The sequence below is a fragment of the Schistocerca piceifrons genome, chromosome 5 (genome assembly GCF_021461385.2).
Source record: "Schistocerca piceifrons isolate TAMUIC-IGC-003096 chromosome 5, iqSchPice1.1, whole genome shotgun sequence".
Classification (NCBI taxonomy): domain Eukaryota; kingdom Metazoa; phylum Arthropoda; class Insecta; order Orthoptera; family Acrididae; genus Schistocerca; species Schistocerca piceifrons.
In genome coordinates this window covers 641,391,155-641,417,806 of record NC_060142.1, presented here as the reverse complement: position 1 = coordinate 641,417,806, position 26,652 = coordinate 641,391,155, and positions in this window count along the sequence as shown.

The following is a 26,652-nucleotide window of genomic DNA, read 5'->3' as shown; positions in this document are numbered from 1 at the left end:
TTGCATAGAGACTGGAACAACTGGCTCACTTATTCAGTGTTTGCTACTGTATAGGCCCCATCACCATTATTTATTTTCTTATTTGTTCATGCAGCTTGTTATGCTCTCAGTTTCCAAGACACTGAGAAGTCTGAGATTCATCCGCCAATACTATCAATAAAGTTGTCACGAAGTTCACACTATTAATCCACCCAGTTCACTTATCGAATTAACAGCGACCAAAATTCTTTCGAAACGGTCTAATGACAGCTGCAAAACGAATTTGCCAGTGCGACTTAACAATCATGAGCTGCATGAGCTGAGACTGTGCCATAACGGCTGCTCTCCAGTTAAAGCCTTATCACGCTACCTTATTGTCGTTTTCCAGTGTTGTATCATTTCACACTGGTAAATGACTATGTGTAAGAGTTTTCGTTTAAGAGGAGAAATTTATGGAAATAGCACACCATTTTATGCAGTATTAACGTACTAGGTAGGTAGCAAGTTATACATCTCATATATACCCCCGAATTCTCCCTTACTGACAGTACAGCTAATTTCGTTGATCAGATTGACACAGTAGGTGTAGCATTTCTGTAAGGACTGCGATAATAAAAAGAGTAGAACAGTAATTATAGATTGATCAAGTTCTGTATTCACGTGTCCAAAGAACGTGTATCGCTTTGTCGCATCCTATACGACACGACACGATGCGATACGGTACGACACGAACATACAACTCAAGTAACTCTGTTACCTTCGCAATGTATGTAGTGTAATATAATTATGTCTTCTCAGTCAAATGTCGTTTTTTTATGTTGCTAAAGGTCTTTGAGAAAGATCTCTCACTTCAGTATGTGAAGTGTCATAAACTCTACAAATTTCACCATTTTTTTATTTTATTTAAATCTAATATACATTATCCAGTTGTAATGTTAGTAATATGTAGCCCATTCTCTCAGAGACATGTGCCGAACGTTTCGAAGACCAATTTTTTACGATTTTAAACATATAATAGAGCAGGTGGAGTGGTACAAAGTGTTACACTTTGTAAGCAGGTCTTCTAAATTCTACGAGTGGTATTATGCACTATACCACTAGAAACGTTATCAACTATACCAAGAAAGATAGAAAATTTGTGATTGTGACCAGTATTTAATCTTTAAGACATCAGCAAGTAAATTTCAACGCTTAATACATACTCATTGTCTAAAATATTAGGCTATTTTTGGTCTTACACTCAAATGCTACAACGTTAACTACTTATTGAAGTTTGTAGCTATCGCAATAAAATACTTTTTCCTGTCAGTATTCTGAAAAATAATAGAAGCAATTATGAAAGACAGATTAATGAATTACCTGAATAAATAAAATCATTTAAGCGAATCACTGTTTGGTTTCAGAAGTACCAAAAATAGGGAGTCAGCCTTAGTAGAATTCACAAAAGCTGTACTTGATGCACTTGATAAAGATGAGTGAGTCATAGGCATATTTTTGGATCTTTCTAATTCGTTTGTATACATTGGACCAGAAGAATCTATTAAATACATTAGAAGCATTAGGAATAAGAGGGGTAACTAACGACTGGTTTCGATCATACCTTACAATTAGGGTACAAAGAGTAGAGATAACACATACTTCAAATAGATCCAAACATTTAGTAAAACACTTATCAGAACCAAAATACATTAATACAGGGGTTCCGCAAGGTAGCATATTAGGATCAATACTGTTCCTAATATACATCAATGACTTTCATAGTAGTGTTAATCATGGTGAATAAATCCTCTTCGCTGATGACAGCAACATTATAGTCACTGAGAAAACAAGAGAACTCATTGCCGAGAAAGCAAACGAAACTCTCAAGGAAGCTTATGGTTGGTCAATAAGTAATAAAGTGACATTGAACATAAAGAAGACTAATGCCTTGAATTTCTGTTTGAAGAGGAAAAATGACAATGTTAAATTAAGTGTAGATGGCACCTCTATAGACTGTTTAACAAATGCAAAATTTCTAGGAATGAATACTTATTGTCAGTTGAAGTGGTGTGAACACACAAAGGTACTTGCAAACAAAATGTCATCTACATGTTATGCCCTTAGAATCCTATCGTCAGTGTGTAACATGCAGTGTCTTTTAGTTACATATTATTCATATGTACACTCAATTGTTAGCTATGGAATTCTTTTTTGAGGAACAAATGAACAAAATATGAACACAATTTTCAAACTCCAGAAAAGAGCAATAAGAATAATAACCAAAAATACTAGTCGAGCTCATTGTAAAGATCTGTTGAGAACACTGGGGATTTTAACTGCTCCATGTGAATACATTTACCAGTCAGTTGTACACATCAAAAATAACATTGGTAATTACTGCACAAACAGCTCTGTCCATGACCATGCAACGAGAGATAGACTCAACTTACATTTACCAACAAAAAATAAACATAAAACTCAAAACAGTATTTTCTACCAAGGAATAAAACTGTACAATAAATTACCAAAAGAGATTAAAGAAATTGCCAAAATACACTTATTAAAATGGCAGCTAAAAAGTACCTGTTATACAATACATTTTGTACATTGAAGGATTACTTAGCGTACTTTCGCACACTGGACGTGGAACCATACATCTGACAAACATACTCATCTTTGCAACTTCTCAGATCTTGCAGTATCAGCTTTGGGACTTACTGCTAGTCATGATTTCGCCAGTTTTGGTTTCTTTAGAGCTGCATTTGCTTTTCACGGATTCTTTGTCAGGAAGCGCCTCTTTTAATGGTTTCCTGTGATCCTGTGACTTCAACAGCAGATGATGTTGCTCTGCTCCATATTCTTTTTTTACACATTTGGGATAGGAGAGATATTTATTGATACTCACCTGAAAATCATATTCTCTGTGGGAGTGCACTGTACATGGTGAGTTTTCGAGTTTCCATTCATAATCTTCATTTTTTATAACACTAAGCATAGGGCGTGGAACCTGATTTCTCTTAACTTTTTCTCTATATTTCGAAAATATTTTCAGTCAATGCTAATAAAATTTAGTCCCACAAATTATGCCAAACAGTCATCTGAAAACATTTTAGAACATGATAACTGAGGACGTAATTTAAATTCGACACTGGACGACACTGACGTGCTCTTGGCACAGTATGAAGGAGCAGAAATATGCTACGCATGAGCCACTAATTTCTGGAAATAGAAAAGTCCCATGCCTTATACAGTCTAAAACAAAAACAAAAAAGGAAAAGAACAACGCACCGCGGAGGAATTGTACGAATGGGACGGAAATTGGTAGATGTGATGTACAAGTACAGCAAAGAAGTGAGTACAGTTTTTTTTAAAAAAAATGAATGGTTTATTCAATAGAAAGGAAAGGGATTTACAAATTGAGTAAGTCCTAACGTGTTGGTGCACCTCTTGCAGTTATTCGGCTTGGCATTGATTGATAGAGCGGTTGAACGTCCTCCTGAAGGGCACCATGCTACATATTGTCCGATTGTCCGATTCATGAGTTATATCGTCAAAATACTGAGCAGGTCGGAGGATCCTGCCCACAATGCTCCTAATGTTCTCAATTGGGGAGATATCCAGCGACCTTTCTGACCAACGAAAGGTTTGGCAAGTGAGAAGACGAGAAGTACAGACTCTTGCCGTGTGCTGGTGGGAATTACCTTGATGAAATATAAGCCCATGACAGCTTACCATAAAGGACAACAAAACAGCTCATACAATATCTTCTAAGTACCGCTGTGCCGTAAAAGTGCCGCGAATGTAAACCGGAGGTGTCCTGCAACGAAAAGAAATAGCACCCAAGACCATCATTCATGGCTGTCGGATCGCATTTCGGGCTACAGTCATGTTGATATACGCCACTGTCCGGAGCGTCTCCAGTAATATCTTCGGCTTGCAAGCTTATTGACTTGTAAGGTACACGTGGTGTGCTGTGTTGCGATCTGAAAGATTGGAAATTAAGTACACACTTCGTGCACTACAGTCGGAATGCATTTTATTGTTCCAAGGCGACACTGGCATCGTCTTATCTTATGGAACTTTTTATAAAACTGCCGTGTTCCGTAGCTTCATGTAATACGACATCGCAGTCTTATAGCGAGTTCCATAAGATAAGACGATGCAGCATAAGACTGTTGAAACCGGTCACAAAGAAATTGTCTGCAATGAGATCGCGGCATGGGATGTGTGTTCTTCATTCCCTAATCGACTGGAGGAGAAATGTCTTCAGTGATGAGTCTAGCTAATCCCCAATGAACAGTGATGACCCCGTTTTGGTGCTCTTCTTGGCAAGGTATCCTGGGTTTACATTTCAGCAAGATAACGCCCGCTCGCACACAGCAATAGTTTCCGCTGCTTGTCTTCAAGCTCATCAAATCCTACCTCGGCTGGCAAGGTCGTCGGATCTCTTCACAGTGCAGAACGTTTGGAGAATTATGGGTAGACTCTTCTAACCAGCTCAGGATTTAGACGATCTGACGCACCAGTTGAACAGAATGTGGCACGATATCCCTCAGAAGGTCGTCCAGGAACTCTTTCAATCATTGCTAAGCCGAATTACATACAGACCTGAGATGGACCAACGCGTCATTGAGTTCTTCAATTTGTGCAGCTCTTCTCTTTAATAAATCATCCAATTTTGTGAAACTATAACGATTTGTTTGTCTGTACATGTAGCCTACATCTGCTGATTTCCATGCCGTTCGGACGATTACTTTGTGGTGCCGCTTTTTTATTTTCGTTTGTCTTAGAGTGTGTGACAGCTGAGAACATAAAAACTGGGGAGCATTAATTGCATGACAACGTTTCACATCCAGTTATGCAGAAATCACAATCACATGAAAGTAAAATTTACTTTATTCTCGACAGTGCACATTTTGTTAGCAATCTGCGGGATTTGCGCAACAGTGAGCTAAACACTAGCAAACAAATAACTCTGCCTCTGTAGCTGGCTAAAGCTTACGCTTTACGCTGTTCTCTGTGTACGAGAGCTGTGCGCTTACATGAGCGCTAATTAACACCAACGTGAAATACGAGTAAAATGAAAAATAATGTGTTTCTGAACAGTGGTATTAATTATGAGGTTGTATTCTCAACAAAAAAAAAATCCCAAAAACTGTTTGTAACATTTTACAGAGATTAAGAGAATAAAGCCACCTTAATTTCTACAAATGAACAAAATTTCTGGAATAAAGTTAAAATTTATTTTACTTTTATTGTCAGTGAAAGATAAGGTCTCAATGTAGTAATAGTAACAATTACTATCACTATAATAGTAATATTAATAATAATAATAGTTACAAGAAAAGATCGCCAATCTTAGAGATTTTGTGTCCTCTTGGATTTGGCATGTTTTTTCGTTGTTTCTGGAGCATTATTCTGCCCCTTTTTGTATAGCAAGGAGAATCAACTCCGTTGTTTGTTAATTTATTTGGTAACAATCTCTCAATTGCTGCCGGTACTATTTCTTTGAATTCAACCACATCTGATTACAGTTACATTGTTAATTTGGAAGTAATAGAGATTGTTTCTCAGGAAGACGTTAAGTGAATTTTTATCTGTTTTTCTGAATAGGTGTATTTTTCATTTATTTTGGGGGATTTGGGGGTTACATTATTCAATCTCGCTACGATAACCCTGTGTTCACTAATATCTGTATCCGTTTTAAAGCTTGTTATTGGCTCAGGAATATTTGTTACTAACAGGTCACGTCTCTTTTCACAGTCGCTTACTATTCTCGTGCGCTCATGAAATAAATGCTCGAAATAATTTTCAGACAATGCATTTAGCACGACTTCCGATGATGTTCTATGCGAATCTCCGGCTTTATACATGTATTTTTGCCAACATATCGAGGGTAAATTAAAGGCACTGCCAACAAAATTCTATGAGTCGCTTACGTGTTTGAAATTAGACTCAAGTTTTTTTGAACCTGTCAGTAATTGCATCATCTGAATTGGGAGGTCGTTAAAAGGATCCAATTATTATTTTATTCTTGTTGCTAAGAATACCTCTGCCCGTACCAACTCACAGGAACTTTCTACTTCAATTTCGCTACAAGAAAAACTACTTCTAACAGCAACAAACACTCCACTTCCACCTGTGATTAGCCAATCCCTTCGGAACACTTAGATTTTTCATAAAATTTTCGGCTGAACGTATCTCCGGTTTGGACCAGCTTTCAGTGCCCATAACGATTTGAGCATCAGTGCTTTCTATTAGCGCTTGGAGCTCTGGTATTTTCCCAACACAGCTACGACAATTTACAACAGTTATACCGATGGTTTGTGTATCTATGCTCTTCCTGTGTTCGGCCTGCATCCTTTGACACTAAAGCCTTTGTTTTCCCGACACCCTCCAACCTAAAACACCGTCCAGTCCACCCCACACAGCCTCTGCTAACCGTGTAGTGGAATCGTGACTTATTGAGAGGAACCAGAAACCCAACCACCCTATCGCGGACGTCGAGGAATCTGCCGATAACACGCTCGCAGAACCGTCTGAGCCCCTGATTCAGGCCCTTCACTCGGCTATGTTCCATAGGTCCGCAATCGGTCCTGTCGACTAAGCTGCAAATCGTCAGCTCTGTTTTCATCTCGCAAGCAAGAATGGCGGCCTCTACCACTTCTGTTAGCCACTCGAAACCGCAGGGGATCTCTTCCTATTCAAAGCGACACACATCAGTTGTACTTACGTGAGCCACCACCTCCAGTTTTGCTGCACCCTATGCTGATCGTAGCATCCTGAAGGAATCGTTCCAAGTCTGCAATGACGCTATCCGGTATGCACACAGACTGCACATTGTTCTTCTCCTTCTTGGAAGCCATGTCACTAAGGGGCCGCAGAACGCCTAACATGGGAGCTAGTAGGCTGAGAGGCTTCCTCTGAAATAGAACAGGCAACTGCATCTGGCTCAGCGACAGATTCAGCCACAGACAGCGCGGGAGCCTGTGTGTGAAACAAACCAGGGAGGGCTTACGTGCAGCCCTCTGCTAAGTCTTTTCCTGCCTGCCACGCCCGAGGCGACCTCCCACTTGGCCACGGGTGAACCTCACTGTGATGAATAACTGGGATGGCCACTGGTGAGGATCGATCGGCAGACTCGGAGATGCTGGACGTCAGTTGAAACCCCACGGCTGGCCCACGACAGTGATGCCCATCCACTGCAGCTTCAAGCTGTGTAACCGAAGCCATCACAGTCTGGAACTGAGAGCAAAGTGCCACTAATACGGCTCGCATCCACGTACAACAGTCTCAGTTCCCATCCATACTAAAGAGCTTGGGAAACCTCACTATTCCCAAAAACGGACTATCGTTTCACGCTATGGAACTTTACTGTAGATTCTGATGAAGGCGCAAGAACTGTATCTAATAAATTACATTAATACGCATAGAATCAGAAGCCAAATTATTGAAACACTCAGGAGAGAGTAAGTAATTTGCCCTGATCTGGAACCTATAATACATTACAAAACTGGTTTACTTTCTGATGCAAACGAAGCCGCAAGAGCTGCGTCTATCAGATATTAAATTAACATCCAGAAACTCAAAAAAGTAAACTATCAAAGTACACAGATGAAATTATACAATTCGCTGCTGGTAAGGAACGCCAAAAATGTCATAAAATCGGTTACTTCCCTTCTGCTTCTTCTGTCTCGGCCGGTCGCTACTGCCGGAAAATACGGCAACCTTTCCTGCTGGTGATCGACTAGGACCTTGGTGATGAGTATGCACATCCTCAAGTTCCAATGCAGTCCAGCATGGGACAAAAGACACAGCCAGATGTCCTACAAGTTTTAGCAGCTGTGAAGTGGAAACCCATAAAGAGGCCACTTTCAATTTCTGTGAAGTGATGATAACGCTGTCTCACATGTATACATGGCTTCTATGTGCCCTTTACAGTGATCACACAACATACAATGCTGTTCACGCCACGCATGTGCCTTACCAGGCCTGGTAATTAAACTATACCAGAACAATAATAACGTGTTCTTGTGGCCTTCAGTCACAAAGAATTGCAACTCTCATATTTACATACTCGCCGATGGCGAGTACATGTATGACTTACACTGAGAGCCGACCATGTCTTCTGGGAGCTTAACATTTTTGTCAGGCGGTGTATTTCAGCTGAGTACCTCAGATGAATCACCCCACGTACTAGGATGGCCCTCTTTGCTAACTGAGGTTGTGTATGTGTGATCTTCTGTTGGAAGAGCTGTTATTCTTCAAGCTGTAAATGGCTAGTTGCGGTTGACTTCTGTTTGTGTGCAAAGCTTATATTTATTACCATGGTTTTGAAGGATAAACTTACTAAAAACTAAGTGACTACTTACTTTTTACATTTTTATACTGCCTCTTGTGCTGAACGCATGGGTTGCTGGTAAGAATCTTTACTGTCTGTAAGTCATTTGTGCATTTGTAATATTTTACATATAATGAGAAACCTGCATCCATTGTTTAAATATATAGATTTAATGACATTAAATACGTTTTGTTGTTCAGTTGACCCAGTGGAAATTTATGGAGGTGGATGAATGTGGATCTGAAATATGTCATCATACGCTGAAGTAGTTAGCAGGACGTGCTGTTGATGCTCAAGTGAGTGACTGTTGAGTTCATGTAAATGTCAAAATAATATCTACGGTTTTCTTCTCAAAATTTTTAAATCCAAGAAGTAAGTACTTTGTTTCCACAGTTTAAAGTGAATTTAATGTTTTTTTGTCTACTCACATTTGTTGTTAATGTAATATCGTAATTCGTGAAACCGAAAAGAATTATTCCTTCATTCACACATATTTTATAACAGATGGTTTTGCTGCAAATGTGGCCTTTACCTCCGAGAAAATGTTTTTCTTAATTGTATCTATAAACCCATCTTTCTCTTTATATACACTATGTGATCAAAAGTATCCAGACACCCCCTAAAACATACGTTTTACATATTAGGGATATCGTGCTACCACCTACTGCCAGGTATTCCATATCAGCTACCTCAGTAGTCATTATATATCGTGAGAGAACAGAATGGGTCGCTCCGCGGAACTCATGGACTTCGAACGCTGTCAGGTGGTTGGGTGATTTCCACACTCCTAAAGATCCCTAGGTTCATTGTTTCCGATGCGATAGTAAAGTGGAAACGTGAAGGGACACGTACAGCTCAAAATCGTACAGGCCGACCTCGTCTGTTGACTGACAGAGACCGCCGATGGTTGAAGAGGGTCGTAATGTGTAATAGCCAGACATCTATCCAGACCATCACACAGGAATTCCAAACTGCATCAGGATCCACTGCAAGGACTATGACAGTTATAAGGGAGGTGAGAAAACTTGAATTTCATGGTCGAGCGGCTGCTCAAAAGCCACACATTACGCCGATAAATGCCAAACGACGCCTCGCTTGGTGTAAGGAGCGTAAACGTTGGGCGATTGAAGAGAGGAAAAACGATGTGTGGAGTGACAAATCACGGTACACGATTTGGCGATCCGATTTGGGTATGACGAATGCCCTGTAAACGTCATCTGTCCGCGTGTGTAGTGCCAACAGCAAAAGTTTGAGGCGGAGGTGCTATGGTGTCGTGATTTTCGTGGAAGGGGCTTGCACTCCTTGATGTTTTGGGTGGCACTATCACAGCACAGACACACGTTGATGTTTTAAGCACCTTCTTGGTTCCAACTGTTGAAGAACAATTCGGGGATGGTGACTGCATCTTTCAACGCGATTGAGCACCTGTTCATTATGCACGCCCTTTGGCGGAGTGGTTACACGACAGTAACATCCCTGTAATGGACTGGCCTGCTCAGTTCTGACCTGAATCCCATAGAACACCTTTGGCATGTTTTGGAACTCCGACTTCGTGCCAGGCCTGACCGACCGACGTCGATACCTCTCCTCAGTGCAGCAGTCCGTGAAGAATGGGTTGCCATGGCCCAAGAAACCTTCCAGCAGCTGATTGAACGTATGCCTGCGAGATTGGAAGCTGTCATCAATGCTGAGGGATGGGCCAACACCATATTGAATTCCGGCATTACCGATGGAGGGCGCCACGAACTTGTTATTTTCAGCCATGTGACCGGATACTTTTGATCACATAGTGCGTTTTGTTATTAGAAGTGAAAAAAAAACATTGTATGACAGCATCAGTATAAGCAAGTCAGTAACTTGACATACGTCTGCCACGCCCAATTTTTAATGTTTCATTAGATAATCCCTGTTAAATTCTTGTATCGTTGTGTTGGTATAGAGTTTCACTACGCCAGCTGATATAAACCTGATAGTAAGCGGTATGTGAACCGTTCTGGTTCTTGAGACAGTTCTGTTTATATGCAGTTTCACTGCCGTGAGTCAGATCCGTTTCATTACCAGCTATGTATTAAACTATATTTTGAGAATCATACGATGTAGGCTTTCAGTTGAAATTTCCGGGCTGAGAGGCTGTGGTCGATGTATAAAATTTCCACCTAACGTTTCGTCTCCATCTACGGGAAACATCTTCTGAGGTCGTCCGGCTACTGGTCTATATTCTGAGAACTATTTGTTTCTCCAGTAATGATACAGATCACATCCATTCTTTTATATTTTTTCTTTCCATCCAGGCGTTTTTACCAGGTAGGCTAATCTCGTAGATTATTCTAAGCCTTCTATGACTTTTATTGTCAATTTGTATTATTTTTCTGTCAAAGAGTTGATAGTACGTTATTTTGATTTTCCTGGCTCTAGGGCTGCTGAACACAACTATGACGTTTACGTATGTGAGAGAACTGCACTCGATAAGCGACATAAGATAAACGCTCTCTCCATTCCGTCATGCCACGCTTAATGTGTTACGCATTATAAGACGCATAAAAAGAGGTATGGCGTAGTTCCTACTACGATGGTCACTGTTTCGTCATAACTTTTGAAATTTGAAAAGAACCATATTTGTTATTCAATGTATTACATAAATCATACCAAGATCGGAATCACCCGCCGATGGATTTGCAATTGGGTATGCTAATTGGGACCATAAAAACGCGTTTTCATTTGCAATATTCAGTGTGCTGACAAAGATTCCTGTGATCAGGAATAAATAGTATATTGGAGCAATATACGTTCAAAGCCACAGCTGATATTTGATCATTACTGTTTCTTAGTAGAGAGAGTCTAATTAGAGAATATTTTGATGGTATTTGAGAGCTACGGAAGTACTTCAGATCTTTCCAGTGAATATTGAATATTTGTCGCATTTATGATAAGTACTTTTCTATGAAAAGCTGAAAAAACATTCAGTTTACTTTTCAAATAAAAGCGTATTTTAATTATCAGTCACAACAGAGGAGTCATAGGAAATTTGATTCGTGGTATCCTTCTACTCCGAGCTGTGGAAGTCATGTGAAACTAACTGTTTCCATTTTCGGCGAAATAAATACAACAAGAGGAAACTTGTCATGTTTAAGCACATCATCACACTAGATACCCAGCAGCACATGAGCGGTAGTGTAACATTATGTGGATTTACTCACAGGTAGCATAATAACGTCGGCGTTCCAAGTAACTAGTCTTCACTGCATTTCATATTGGTCTCTAAACAAAGAACTACAAATCAAACAACAAATAATTGACGGCACGTTAGACTATTGTGATACACATGCAAAATTAATATTGTAGACCAAAGTGACCACACAGCTAGCGCTAAACAAATTCTAAGTACAGCTACAATGAGTACCAGGAATTGTTTCTACGCAGCACCGCCTTACATGAGACAAAGCTGAGCAACTGTGTTCAAATCATAAGCTATCACATCGTGATGTAGATCCTGTGATAGATCAGAACGTCAAAACCAATCAACAGACCAGTGGTGTTCGTATAACACTTTGTAACTGATAAGATGGAGATTTCGCTGGTAAATGTAAGAGTAGGCTTCCGTGGCCGTTGTCACTGTCAATAAAATTCGTCTGGGCTGTTGACAATGAGGTCAGCAGCACAAAGCAATTTTATTGACGCATGTTACGGAAAGTATATAACTTTTTATATTTAAAGTTTCCCGTTATTTCATTGCATTTGTTTAAATACACTGTAAAATGTAACGATGTGCAAAGAGTGCGCGAGCTGTCTAGTTGAGTGGGTGGTGTAGCACTTGGTTCAAATGGAGTGGGTGTAGAGGGGAAGCTCGTGGAGAATCCAGGCGTGACCTCGCCCTAGAGCTGTACGGCATGTAGTGGGAACAGAGAAAGAGTGGAGCAGGAAATGTGAATTTGTGGCCACCCTGCAAAGTCAGATGAAGCTAGACGAGAATTGTGAATGTCACGGGTGGAGAAGTGGGCAGAGGCTATTATCAGTAACGCCATTAGAAAGAGAATTTCCTCCGATGATTTACTTCTGGATATTAAGAATAGACTTAGCCAGCTGTCAAAGTCTAGAAAGTCTATTGGAGAGGACCTTTTTAGGAACAACGATCTTATCAATCCTAAGTTACATATAAAGTTTAAGAAGAAGAGGACTCTACTGTTACATAACGGTCGTGGGTACATTGTAGGACCACAGTCAGAGGAGACATTAGGCAAGGAGTAACAGGCTGCCATCATTTGCATACCATGTTCGGGATTCAGTGAGGTAACAAAATACTTACTGGGTTTGTGTAAAGACGTCACTAAAGAGCGTAACTAGTGATAGTGGAAGGACCACGGAACAGTATTGGTGGGGAGTGATCTTATGTTTCAGGCGGTTACTTGGACCACTATGTTGCTTAATACAACTGTTGTGACGTGACGATCACCACCAAGTAGATAATGCTATGAAATGAGTTAATATGGTACGTGCGAGGGCCATTGGACACACTTTGGTGTTGCAAATTGAGAGTATCCATAGGTCGGATTATACTAGACACCCCTACACCTAAACAGGACTGCAAAGAGGTGTCTGGTTAAACTTACAAGGAGAGTGGACCTTGGCTCACTCAAGGCCAAATTCCTGTAATATTGTGTAGAAGGGACACAAGGTTTTTAGATTGAAATCATGTAGGGGGTATCCTTGTTTTAGGACGCTTCTAAGACCCACGAATGCTAGAAGCTAGTTCAATAAGTATGTAATGCTGATAAGAAGGTTATTCCTCCCAAATAACGTGGACATTGAAGTGGATGAATTGCTGATAGATCTTGACTTTAACATTATTTTGTATCTTGGAGCATCATTTATGTAGCAGTCTTACACTACGCCATCTTTTTGATTGGAACACCTTATGATTACTATGCAACGAGTTCGTTACAGATTAGAGGAGTATCATTTTATACCAAATGTAATTCTCCGTTCAAAAGACTTGGCATATGAAACACTCTAATTACACTAGTTAACAAATTTAAACTTTTTCTTCTATCTAGTTTTTGAATGGGTGGATTTACCTAATTTAAGGGTGCTGAATACCTTGGTAAAATCAGTTTTTCCCTATGACGTTATATTTCCTAGAAACACAGCAGAATAAAAAATAGTAATAGCGAAAATTGACACATAGCGTCAAACAAAAATAGACATTCAGAACGTTTGAAATAATACTATTTTGTATGTATATACGGGCATGCTGCCAATAAAAGGTAAATTTAGTTCAGATTCACCTTTAATCGGCTTTGGTTTTTGAAAAATGCGACTACGGAGCTCTTCTTTTGTTTGTCGCTTCATCACTCTCCCTAACGAGATCCCAGTAATAGTCACCCATCATCAAAGGGTTCTCATGGCCTTGGTAACGGTGTTCCATGGTAAGAATGTCTTGGTGAAAGTGTTCACCATGCTCATCGCTTGTGGCTCCTAAGTTTTCCAGGAAGAAATCAAGGTGAGAATGTAAAAAGTGAATTTTAAGCAACATTCTACACCCCATATTCTTACAGTTGTCCAACACATTATTCACAAAATTGTTAAGGCTTTCGTGGCCACTTCTTGTCAATGGTAACATAGTTTTGTCTTTTATGTTACCGAAAAAGCCCTCCAAAATTGCTTTAAAACAAGACCAAGCAGCAAATTGGATATCTTTGAGTTTGGTATCAAAGGTTGGATCTTTCAGCTATTTTCTTATTTGTGGTACAACAAATATACCCTCGTTCAACTTTGCCTCACTTAATTTGGGAAACTTTTCTTTTAAGTGATTGAAGGCCTCACCTTCTTTATCCAGAGCTTTTACAAAGTTCTTGATAAGGCCCAGTTTGATATGAAGGGGAGGCAAAATGATTTTGTTGGGCTCAACCGTTGGGGTATTTTTCACATTTACGTTTCCAGGAACATATGACTTCCTTATAGGCGATTCCTTGACTGTATAGTGGTTCTTGGTGTCACGGCTGTCCCAAAGGCACAAAAAGCAGCAGTATTTCGTAAATCCAGCCTGTCAACCTGTAAGTAGTGCACCAACTTTTAAATCACGGCATGGCTGCCATTCACGATACTTATATTTGATTACCTCTAGCGGCAAAGCAATGGTTTCATAAGTTTCTTTCATGTCTACTGCGTAAGCGGAAGGTACCGATGGAAATGGATTGCCATTATGCAGTAGTATTGCTTTCAAGCTGGTTTTACTGGAGTCAGTAAATAATCTCCACTCCTGTGGATTATGTTGTACACCTAGCTGCATCATCAGACCATTGACATCTCTACACAGACACATTGAATTCTGCATATCGAAATATTGAGCGAAGAAAGCACCTCTTCACCTGAAAAGGAAATTTTTGTCCCTGGACCTAGAAGGTTCCGTTGTTGCAGTGTCGACCCCTAAAGTTCAGCTTGATGTTTCGAAAGTTGTGAATCACGAACCAAATCGTTCACTTCCTTTTGATTAAAGAGCTCAGGTGAAGTGTCATGATATTGAGGGCAGTACTGTTCTATATGTTCAATACTTTCTGATTCACTTGACATGGTGTCAGGTTCCGTGGCTTTCAAGTTACAGACAGAAACAGGCAACCCCTCATCACGGTGCACAGGCAAATGCACTGAAGATACAGTTGGATACTTTATTTTATGTCTAGTTTTGCTTGAATGTCCAAAAACATTTGAAAGACAGTTTCAGTAATGGTCTTTAGGCTCACACCACACCATCGGAACAGCGAATGGCATGGCCCGGCGTTTTTCTTTCAAACACTCGGTTTAGGTTGTGGTAGAGGCTAAGCAGGCAATATGAAATGCAAAATTTTTATCTTGATCACCAACAGGACAATCAAAATACAATTTATATGCCTTCTTAACCAAGTCAGTGATTGGTTCTCTTTGGGCTTTTGGAGTGAACTTCCCACAGACATAACAAAAGTTATGTGGGTGGCTTAAACAACAACGAGATTAACTAGTTGCCATTTTTCTTAGTGTAAGTTTTAAATACAAAATGTTTGCACTATCTTTCACAAAAACACTCACTGAGGATCTCTTTCACACCACTGGATTAGCACACCAACCATTTACTAACGATTTGTACATCTAACTCTGCACTGCAAATCAAAAACAAACAATAAACGCCGCGTGAGGTAGCCGTGCGGTCAAGGCGCCTTGCCACGGTTCGCGCGGCCGCCTCCGTCTGAGGTTCGAGTCCTCGCTTGGGCATAGGTGTTTGTGTTGTCCTTAGCGTAATTTCGATTAAGTTAGATTAAGTAGTGTGTAAACCTAGTGACCGACGCCCTCAGAAGTTTCGTCCCATAGAACTTACCACAAATTTCCAAATTTTACAAACAATTGAAACGTCCCCTTTAGAAAAATTTATACAAGTGACTGTGCTTAAAGTGACACACAATATTTTGTTAGCGCAACGCAATCTGACTTTCAATAATCCCTACAAAAGAATGGGCCCTGACTAACAGTAAACTATACCTTTCACAAATCACTTACCTCACAAAAATCTTCGCTACTCAAGTTACTGCAATACAGCGAGCGCCACTACTGCCAGCTAAATAAAAGATTCAAACTACTGAAGGCACTAACTACTGATAGGGATAGTTAGCAAATGAAAGGTATTAATAGAGAACAAACAATGTATTTACCTTGATATCATCATATATAAATACAGCAGTTCATGACAAATTTCAAAACTCTGCCATCTCTCTCCCCACATCCACCACTGCTGGCGGCTCACCTCCAACTGCGCAACGCTACGCGCTGTTCACAACCAGCTGCCTAACACTACAATGGCGAGTATTACAACAATGCAAAGCAGCCACAGACTGCACACAGCACAGCCAGTGATTTTCACACAGAGGTGGCGTTACCAATAAAAAACCTAAACAGCCTACTTACATAGCCCCCATGCTCCCCACAAAAAATTTTACAAATTGGTTTGGGCAGTGGCCAATACAGATTTGAAAAAATTTTCATAGTTACAATAACAAAGAAATCAAATGCACACACTTATTGATACAATGTTGGTCGAAAGCTCAAATTTTCTCATAGTCCATAAAGACAGTCCTGATCGTTCATCAAGGTAAAATAGTAGTGTTTTCCTCAAAGTCTGAGCAGTAGAAGAAAATGCACACGGAAGTAGTGGATTTCCATGCAGTCTTGAAGAAGTACTGTTGTCCTTCCAACTGAAAGACAGTGCTGACTCTTGACATGCTGACAGGTAATGGGCCACAACAGAGCAAACCCACAGCAGAGTCATTCGACGGTTTGAAGAAGATTGGTAGGTAGATCATCACAGAGCAGACCCACTGTAGTCCTGGTAGAGAGTATGGTATTGGTGGGCCACCAGAGGTGCAGAGCCACTGTAGTCCTTGTAGAAATAATGGTATTGGTGAGTCATCAAAGGTGTAGACCCACTGCAGTCCTTGTAGAGAGTGTGGACAGGCCCACTGTAGTCCTGGTAGAGATGACCAGCAGCCATCTGTTGTGACTGTGCAGGTGCACAATCACCATTGAAGAGTCTTGCGGATAATATAGCAAGTCCATAAACCACCACTTGTGCACTCACAGAGTTTTCGGAACTGTCCTTAGAACCAACAATGCTGTTATCCAGTCCCTTGCTGAATTATTAACACATGTGCAAACACTATCAGTCCCTACTTCTCACATATTGTCCATATACTATGACGAACAGAAACGTGTGCAGTGAAATGTAACTTAATTTGAAGAACTGGTGTCTATACAATTATAAATTTACAACATGAAAGTACAATTACAAAGGTACAAAATACATAATTAAAGAACATAATAGTACAGATAACATTTGTAGTAATATGGGCTTTACAAAAGAAACGAAATAACATATACATCAGTGTTACAGGAATTATGACAAAAGTAAATACATAAAAGATCACAATAACTTTTGAAACATCAACTTTACACATGAGCATTAAAACAAAACCGAATAAATAATGTCTAAACATCTTTACAAATAAAATAACATATTATAAATGCAAATTATATTTGAGGATAACAGTATTCCTCATCATAGTGAATGTAGCTTAGTACTAGAACAGAAAAAAATTTCTATGAAACAATACACAGAGACAGGAAGAAAACAAATACACAAGGGTACACAAACACATAGTGGGATAACACAAAAGGAAAGGACAGGGTTTGTTTTCAGTGTAACATTTGGTACTGCAGTCCAACCCAAAACTTCATTCCATAGGTCTTTCGTCTTATTTCAACCTTTGCTTCCACCAAAAAAATCCTATCCAAGCATGCTTTCTGTATTTATTTCGCATATTTCTTACCTCATTATTTATTTCCAAGAAAATCCTACCTATACACGCTTTCTGTACTTTTTTCGTATAACTTCTCAATGCATTTCTTCCAATTCATTGCAACTCATTCTCTTCTATAGTCTACCCCCTCTTAAGCTAACTTAAATCTACTGAGCTCAGATACTAAACTAAGGAACAAGGCAATGCAGCAGCACAAAACAATTAACACAAACATCAATGACAAAAAATTCAAATTGGCAAAGCAATTGCAATATTACAACTAATATAAGGCACTGTGCAGCAAACAAAAAAATAAATCTGGCTTAGCAGAGTAACACAAATTAAAGTTCAGTAGCACTATGCCTGGCAAACAGCAGCTTATATCTAAACATGACATAGCTCAAGCAGAAAAAATAGTACACTAAAGATAACAATGCAGATAAGGGAAATGTGTAATCACATCTTAATGTCTAAGTAATTAAAGTGGTGCACCACAAGAAGTTATTCTACCAAAAAGTTACCAATTACTTGAAAAGAAAATTATACGAGGGCCGTTCAGAAAGTAGCCTCCGGTTGATTTAAAAAAATACACCAAGTTAAATAAAAATATTTTAATATATACATCTTACAACTACATCTTTGCACTATTTTTCTACATAGTCTCCATAGCGATTGAGGCACTTATCGTATCTCTTCACAAGCTTTGAAATTCCTTCTGCATAAAAATCACCCGCTTGTGCCTGGAGCCAGCCTGTGACCGCATCTTTGAGCTCTTCGTCGTCATCAAACCGCTGTGACCCGAGCCATTTCTTCAAATGCGTGAAGAGGTGATAATCACTTGGCGCCAGGTCTGGGCTGTAAGGTGGATGGTTGATAACGTCCCACTTGAAGGACTCAAGTTGTTCTGTGAGCAGAGTGAGGACGGGCGTTATCGTGCAAAAAAAAAACGATACCGGAAGTCAGCATACCACGGCGTTTGTTCTGTATAGCCCGTCGTAACTTTTTTATTGTTTCACAGTACACGTCTTGATTAATGGTCGTACCACGTTCCATGAATTCAACCAACAACACCCCTTTGACATCCCAAAACACCGTTGCCATCAGTTTTCTGGCAGAAAAATCTTGCGAGGCTTTTCTTGGTTTGGTAGGCGAATTTGAATGTGCCCACATCTTTGATTGTTCTTTTGTCTCAGGGTTCACGTACTTAATCCAGGTTTCGTCACCGGTCACGATTCTATTTAACAATGGTTCTCCTTCGTCCTCGTAACGTGACATAAAGTCTAATGCAGAGGCCATTCTTTGAGTTTTGTGGTGGTCGGTAAGAATTTTGGGCACCCATCGTGCACAGAACTTACGGTAACCCAATCTTGCTGTCACTATCGCGTACAAGAGAGTCTTAGAAATCTGTGGAAAACCAGTAGACAACTCCGACATTGAGAAACGTCGTTTTTCACGAACTTTTGCATCAACTGTCTGAACGAGTTCGTCAGTCACCAATGATGGTCTACCACTCCTCTCTTCATCATGAACGTTTTCTCGTCCACTTTAAATAAACGTACCCATTGACGGACAACTCCTTCACTCATAACTCTTGGTCCGCACACGGCACAAAGCTCACGATGAATAGCTGCTGCAGAATATCCTTTGGCTGTAAAAAACCTTATGACAGGACGCACTTCACATTTGGCGGGCTTTTCTATTGCAGCACACATTTCAAACTGCCACAAAAACTAAACTAGCGCAGGTACGACGTTCACTCGACCACGGCTTGATGCCGACTGACCTGTTGAGTGCGTGAACGCACAGATGGCGTCGCTACTCCCCCCACAACCCGCACTGTGACCAATCGGAGGTTACTTTCTGAACCGCCCTCGTAGATGCATTTACTGTTATTAGTCCCTTCTTATTGTTCTCTCCATTCCAAGAGCTCCTTTTTCGAAGAATGTGGATCAGAAAATACTTATTTAATAAATCTGTTGACAGAAAGTGTTCACATTAGCAAATGCATCTAAGTTTATTTTATAAAACTAATGCTGTAACACAGCTGGAAAACAGGTATCAAATGAAATAAGCAATTACGCAAACCAAAGCATAAAAATATCATTCAATAGTCATGTGACATTTCATAAGTTAGTAGAAATTCTCTCAACTCTCGTAGAAAGACGCTTGTCGTAATCAGGTGTGCAGATGTAAAAATATTTCTCGTCATTTCATTAGGCATTTCAGTAAATATCATGAATTACAAGCTCCACAGTGTGCTTTCAACAAGGAAATGTCAATAGCGAGAACAATGGCCTCCCCTTTCTTTTTTCTACCTGTGCCTTCGGAAAGGCTAATGGCTTTTTTTCGGGCGGCTGTCGCCCAGGTGGGTGCCCGCGACGCATTACGTGCAGGTGGTCACTTAACTTTCTTACGGAAATATTTACGACAGCAGTTTCCGCTACAGTGACAGTCTCACATAAAAATATTTCACAGGTCAAGAATTAGCGTTGCAAATCTGTAGAAAGAAAATCCTATAAATATAAGTGTCCAAATAAAATATTCGTCAGCATTGTGATACAGTCACGCATTTACGCACATTTCATAACTCTTAAAGTACGATTCTTGGTTTCCAACATACTTCTTATTCCTCATATACGGTAGCATCATCTTATTGATCATAAACATATCTCAACAGCATAGTACACATCGTCATCATAATAATAACATCATAACACCTCAGTCAAATCTCAAAAAGGTCGTAGCTTTCTGCAATAATTTCAAACCATAAAAAATATTCTCTGCTCATTTCAATAGTGTCATCTACCTCAAACGTACTTTAAAATCATGCTCCCTTACCAAATATTTCATTCAAAGCTCTCATAGTATCACAATGGTTCCGAAAAAATATGAACAGTTTACAAAGTACAGACAAAATACAGTTTCATAAGTGTGAAGTTACCCAACTGTGTATTGCGTAAACATGTGACACTGATGTAGAAAAAAAATGTTTATCTCTCAGTTAAATGATCAGATAGCTGTGTAATTTGTGTGTTAGAGAAATATGGTACCGATGTGTAAAGTTGTATAAGCAAATACCATATTAGTTAGGGTTCCTTGTGGTTGCCACACACATGGTACACAAAGTAAGCGTGCACCCCCTGAGGATTAATGTAATTATACCCTCAGGTGTTACAGATTACAGCAATGGAATGAAATGTATCACGGAAAATTTTCTTTGTAATTCAAAAATCTTTAAAAATAAATGTTTTAAGTACAAAATTAATCACTGAAATGCGTGTCCTGTAGCGCTAAATGTGCATCTTGTTGTAAGATAATCTCTGTGGAAGTGTCGTAGTTATTTTCCTCCGAAAGCGAAGTTCTGCAGAAGTCAATGTACTTACCTCATAATACACAAAAGTGAAATGCTTTGCGTATAAATGTCTTAGTTATTATGCTTATTGCCGTGATGAGGAAAGTACTGTGCTGTAACGTATTGTTGTGCTACGGAAAAGGCAGTCTCATTGTAGCTATACCACAAAAGTTACTACTAAAACCTGTTTTACTTTCCAGAAGAATTCAGAAAAACTGTGCAGATATAAAACAGAAACACTGCAAAAGCAACATTGTAAATTGTCACTCATTAGTAGCGTCGTGATAAAATCGTGTAGCTGTCACATAAACTAACCACTGTGCCATCTGGTATCTCACTGAAAGTACTTTAAATCCAGAATGTATTTTCACGTAAACCAAAATGTTGCATTAAAATCTCATTAGCAGTACTGGTAAATGTTCTAAGTATGTGAGCCTTATAGTCGTTATGTAAACGTGCAACTAACAAGCAAGAATGTACACAAACAATAACACTGTGTCGTCTGTTCACAATAACAATGCATTCGTAATTTCTGTTTAAATAAGTTCTCTTGGTTCTTGACTGGATATTTAACTTCAAACATTGTTGCATATTAACAGTTTCTTAAGTCTGACAAAGCATACTAGAAATGTGAAGTGAAAAGTTTTATGGCAAAGACAAAGTTCAAAAGCAGATTATCTTTCAATGAACGGTTTTACATGTGAAATGTGGTGTAAACCTTTACTCTTCCTAGTACTCAGAGTTTCAACTTGAACGGAAGTATCATGTGGTATACGTCGGTGAGGAGTGCTAAAATTTTTCTCAAGGTTAGCGTCTTATGTTATTTTTCTCGGGGCCAGTGGGTGCACGCGGCTGCCTGCTGTGCGAGTCATTGTCTGTCTCTTTGTTGGCGCGCGTCGTTATTGGGATTAAGAGACCTAACTTCTACAAATTCACTCTGACGAGAAGGCCCTGCCCTGTTTAAATCCCGCCAGTTCTGATGAAATTGACGTCTGTCGTTATGATTATATCATCTGTCGTCATGTCGGTAGATTCCGTAGTTTCTTCCTTGTCGGTCACGTGGTGGAGAATTTCTCCCTGAATCGTAACTCCGCGCTGAACTGTTGCGTCTGAAGTTATTCTGTCTCCCGTGATAATAATACACTCCTGAAAATGGAAAAAGGAACACATTGACACCGGTGTGTCAGACCCACCATACTTGCTCCGGACACTGCGAGAGGGCTGTACAAGCAATGATCACACGCACGGCACAGCGGACACACCAGGAACCGCGGTGTTGGCCGTCGAATGGCGCTAGCTGCGCAGAATTTGTGCACCGCCGCCGTCAGTGTCAGCCAGTTTGCCGTGGCATACGGAGCTCCATCGCAGTCTTTAACACTGGTAGCATGCCGCGACAGTGTGGACGTGAACCGTATGTGCAGTTGACGGACTTTGAGCGAGGTCGTATAGTGGGCATGCGGGAGGCCGGGTGGACATACCGCCGAATTGCTCAACACGTGGGGCGTGAGGTCTCCACAGTACATCGATGTTGTCGCCAGTGGTCGGCGGAAGGTGCACGTGCCCGTCGACCTGGGACCGGACCGCAGCGACGCACGGATGCACGCCAAGACCGTAGGATCCTATGCAGTGCCGTAGGGGACCGCACCGCCACTTCCCAGCAAATTAGGGACACTGTTGCTCCTGGGGTATCGGCGAGGACCATTCGCAACCGTCTCCATGAAGCTGGGCTATGGTCCCGCACACCGTCAGGCCGTCTTCCGCTCACGCCCCAACATCGTGCAGCCCGCCTCCAGTGGTGTCGCGACAGGCGTGAATGGAGGGACGAATGGAGACGTGTCGTCTTCAGCGATGAGAGTCGCTTCTGCCTTGGTGCCAATGATGGTCGTATGCGTGTTTGGCGCCGTGCAGGTGAGCGCCACAATCAGGACTGCATATGACCGAGGCACACAGGGCCAACACCCGGCATCATGGTGTGGGGAGCGATCTCCTACACTGGCCGTACACCACTGGTGATTGTCGAGGGGACACTGAATAGTGCACGGTACATCCAAACCGTCATCGAACCCATCGTTCTACCATTCCTAGACCGGCAAGGGAACTTGCTGTTCCAACAGGACAATGCACGTCCGCATGTATCCCGTGCCACCCAACGTGCTCTAGAAGGTGTAAGTCAACTACCCTGGCCAGCAAGATCTCCGGATCTGTCCCCCATTGCGCATGTTTGGGACTGGATGAAGCGTCGTCTCACGCGGTCTGCACGTCCAGCACGAACGCTGGTCCAACTGAGGCGCCAGGTGGAAATGGCATGGCAAGCCGTTCCACAGGACTACATCCAGCATCTCTACGATCGTCTCCATGGGAGAATAGCAGCCCGCATTGCTGCGAAAGGTGGATATACATTGTACTAGTGCCGACATTGTGCATTCTCTGTTGCCTGTGTCTATGTGCCTGTGGTTCTGTAAGTGTGATCATGTGATGTATCTGACCCCAGGAATGTGTCAATAAAGTTTCCCCTTCCTGGGACAATAAATTCACGGTGTTCTTATTTCAATTTCCAGGAGTGTAGTTCTGGTTGCCATATTCTCTGTTTCTATGATTGTCTCTGTCATATTCATTACTACGGAAATGCGATCTTTCTCTGTAACTATTACTCTGCCAGTGGTTGTCATATGGGTGGTGTCTGTTTTGTTCACGATTTGCGTTGTAAGAATAGACTTGTCGTGTCCAGTTATTGTTTCTGTCTTCACGGAATTGTGACGGATGTGACTTGTAGTGATTGTTTTCCTGTTTTCGCATCCCACGACTGTCTGTGTCAATTTCTAATTCTTGTAAGAGTCCCTGAAAAGCTTCAATGTCTTCTTTGCAACGTCCTGCTAAAATAATATGTCGTAAACGTTCAGGCAGTTTGATTAAGCAAATGCGGATGAGTTCTGAGGGGCTGTATGGGTTTGAAAGATACTGATTCTTATGCAACATGTCTTCAAAATATTTCATAAGACTGGAAAATTCAGATTGTTCGAAACGTTTCATCATTATGATGCTATGTTTTACTCGATCTTGTGTGGCTTGAGACCAATATGCTGAGAGGAAGGCATGGCAAAACTCTCCTTCACTGTGGCAATCGTGAATTACCGATCGCATTCTTACAGCTGGTTCATTCTCCAAGTAGCCACACATAAATTCTAATCTGTGTTCTAACGACCAGTTGGGAGGAAAACAATGTGAGAATTGATGGAGCCATGCTTGTGGATGAATGTCGTTGCCAGAATTCTTAAATGTTTTGAATTTACGTGTAGTAATGAACAGCTTATAGTCAAAATCATCATGTCGGCGAGTCGCATATCGGTCATTGTTAGGTCGTGTCGGCCGTTCCATTTCAAAATTCGGTGCACATTGCCAATTTCTTTCATAACTTCCGAAATGCCCTGTGTTATTATTTTGTGGTTGTTCCGTATTTCTGTGTCCCTCTTCCCGTATTGGGGCGCGTGTGTCCTCTGAAATACGTAATTCTTGTACTACTTGTGCCAACTGATCTTGCACTTCCCGGATTTCTCTTTTGTACTGTGTATTGATTTGATTTTGATTCTGTTTGATTTTTCTAATTTGTTCATACTCTTCTGTGTCAGTGAAGGCTACAGGTCTTGTGTCATTCAGATCATCACCTACCTTTGTAGATAAGTTAGTGACCTGATCCGAAAGTTCGGCTACTTTCTCCGATAGTGAACACATTTCCTCAGTGTGTTTTTCTGAACCAAGTTTCAGAGTGTCCATTTGTGTTGAATTCGAATCTACTGTGTCCTTTAAGTTTTCCTGAGTTTTTGCAAGTTGCGTAACCGAATCGGTAGATGCAACTGAGTCAATTTTAGCCCACAAGGTCTCATGATTTTCATGAACAATGGTTTGCAGTTCTTTTATAGCTGCTTCGTGATTCTGTAATGCATTTTCATGCCGCGAAAAAATAGGTTGAAAATGCTCACAAATTTGTGTTTTTACGTCATTACAGACTTTTTGACATTTCGATTCAATGTTATGTAACTCACTAGTTAAATCTTCACGTGTTTATTCAAGTGTGGTGTCTAACTTTTGAAGATTTTGTCCCATTGCGTCTAACTGTTGCTGTGTTTGTCTCTGATTTTGTTCCATTGTGTCTAACTTTTCAAGCTTTTGTCCCATTTGTCTCTGATTTTGTTCCATTTGTTGCATTAATTGCAATAATAATGTATTAGTGTCTGGAATCTGTTTCTCTACGCTTTTCGGCAGTGCATTTGCACCGGCAACATTCACATTTTGACAAGCAGAAAATGTGTCTTGACTTATTTGAGAAAACGGTGATGACCCAAAACCTGAATCTACAGTATTTGCGAAATTGTGTCCTGTCATTTCGGATTCCTGAGGCGAGCTGTTGCCGACCGATCGATCGATAATGCTTCCCTGTTCACTACCTGTTTCACTGTCTACACCATTGTTTGCAGCCCGCTCCATTTCCCTATGCACAATTACCAAATTACTACTTTGAACATCAGTTAATTCATTACTCGGTAGCGCTAACACACTGCTTTCATTTTCACTGTCATTTCTCAGTTTACTTTGGAGCCTAGTATTACGTTTTTCACACGCCATTATTGTCACAGTATTTCACACGACAACACAGAAAAACACAATTTGAAGATCAAAAATAAGAGAACACATTAACATAGCACTGAAAATAATATCTAGTTAATTGCAGCTGCGAAATACTTGGTGCAAATCTACATGCATGCCACAACTGTTTTACTGTACAACAATGAAAGACTGCAACTACAAAGGAGATTTTCTCTACAATTACGCGCTAGCAATAAACAAAATCTACACTAATTACACAAACTACAAGAAAAAATCAGAAGATTCCAGTGAGGTATACTCGGAAAAGGGTCGACATATGAAACGTCCCCTTTAGAAACTGTGCTTAAACTGACACACAATATTTTGTTAGCGCAACGCAATCTGACTTTCAATAATCCCTACAAAAGAATGGGCCCTGACTAACAGTAAACTATACCTTTCACAAATCACTTACCTCACAAAAATCTTCACTACTCAAGTTACTGCAATACAGCGAGCGCCACTACTGCCAGCTAAATAAAAGATTCAAACTACTGAAGGCACTAACTACTGATAGGGATAGTTAGCAAATGAAAGATATTAATAGAGAACAAACAATGTATTTACCTTGATATCATCACATATAAATATAGCAGTTCATGACAAATTTCAAAACTCTGCCATCTCTCTCCCCACATCCACCACTGCTGGCGGCTCACCTCCAACTGCGCAACGCTACGCGCTGTTCACAGCCAGCTGCCTAACACTACAATGGCGAGTATTAGAACAATGCAAAGCAGCCACGGACTGCACACAGCACAGCCAGTGATTTTCATACAGAGGTGGCGTTACCAATAAAAAACCTAAACAGCCTACTTACACAATTAAACATCAAAACAGAACATCAAAAAGCGAAATACTGAATATGAAAAATAAAACACCTTTATAAACTCAATAATCGTACGTGCTACAACATTTTGAAAGGCATATTCGAATTCTGCACACCAAAATACATACTAGTTGACGTATCACATCCCAGTTGCAAAATGGCTGTTGACTAGAGCTATACGCTCCTACATGTCCCTCAGTTCAGTCAACAGGGT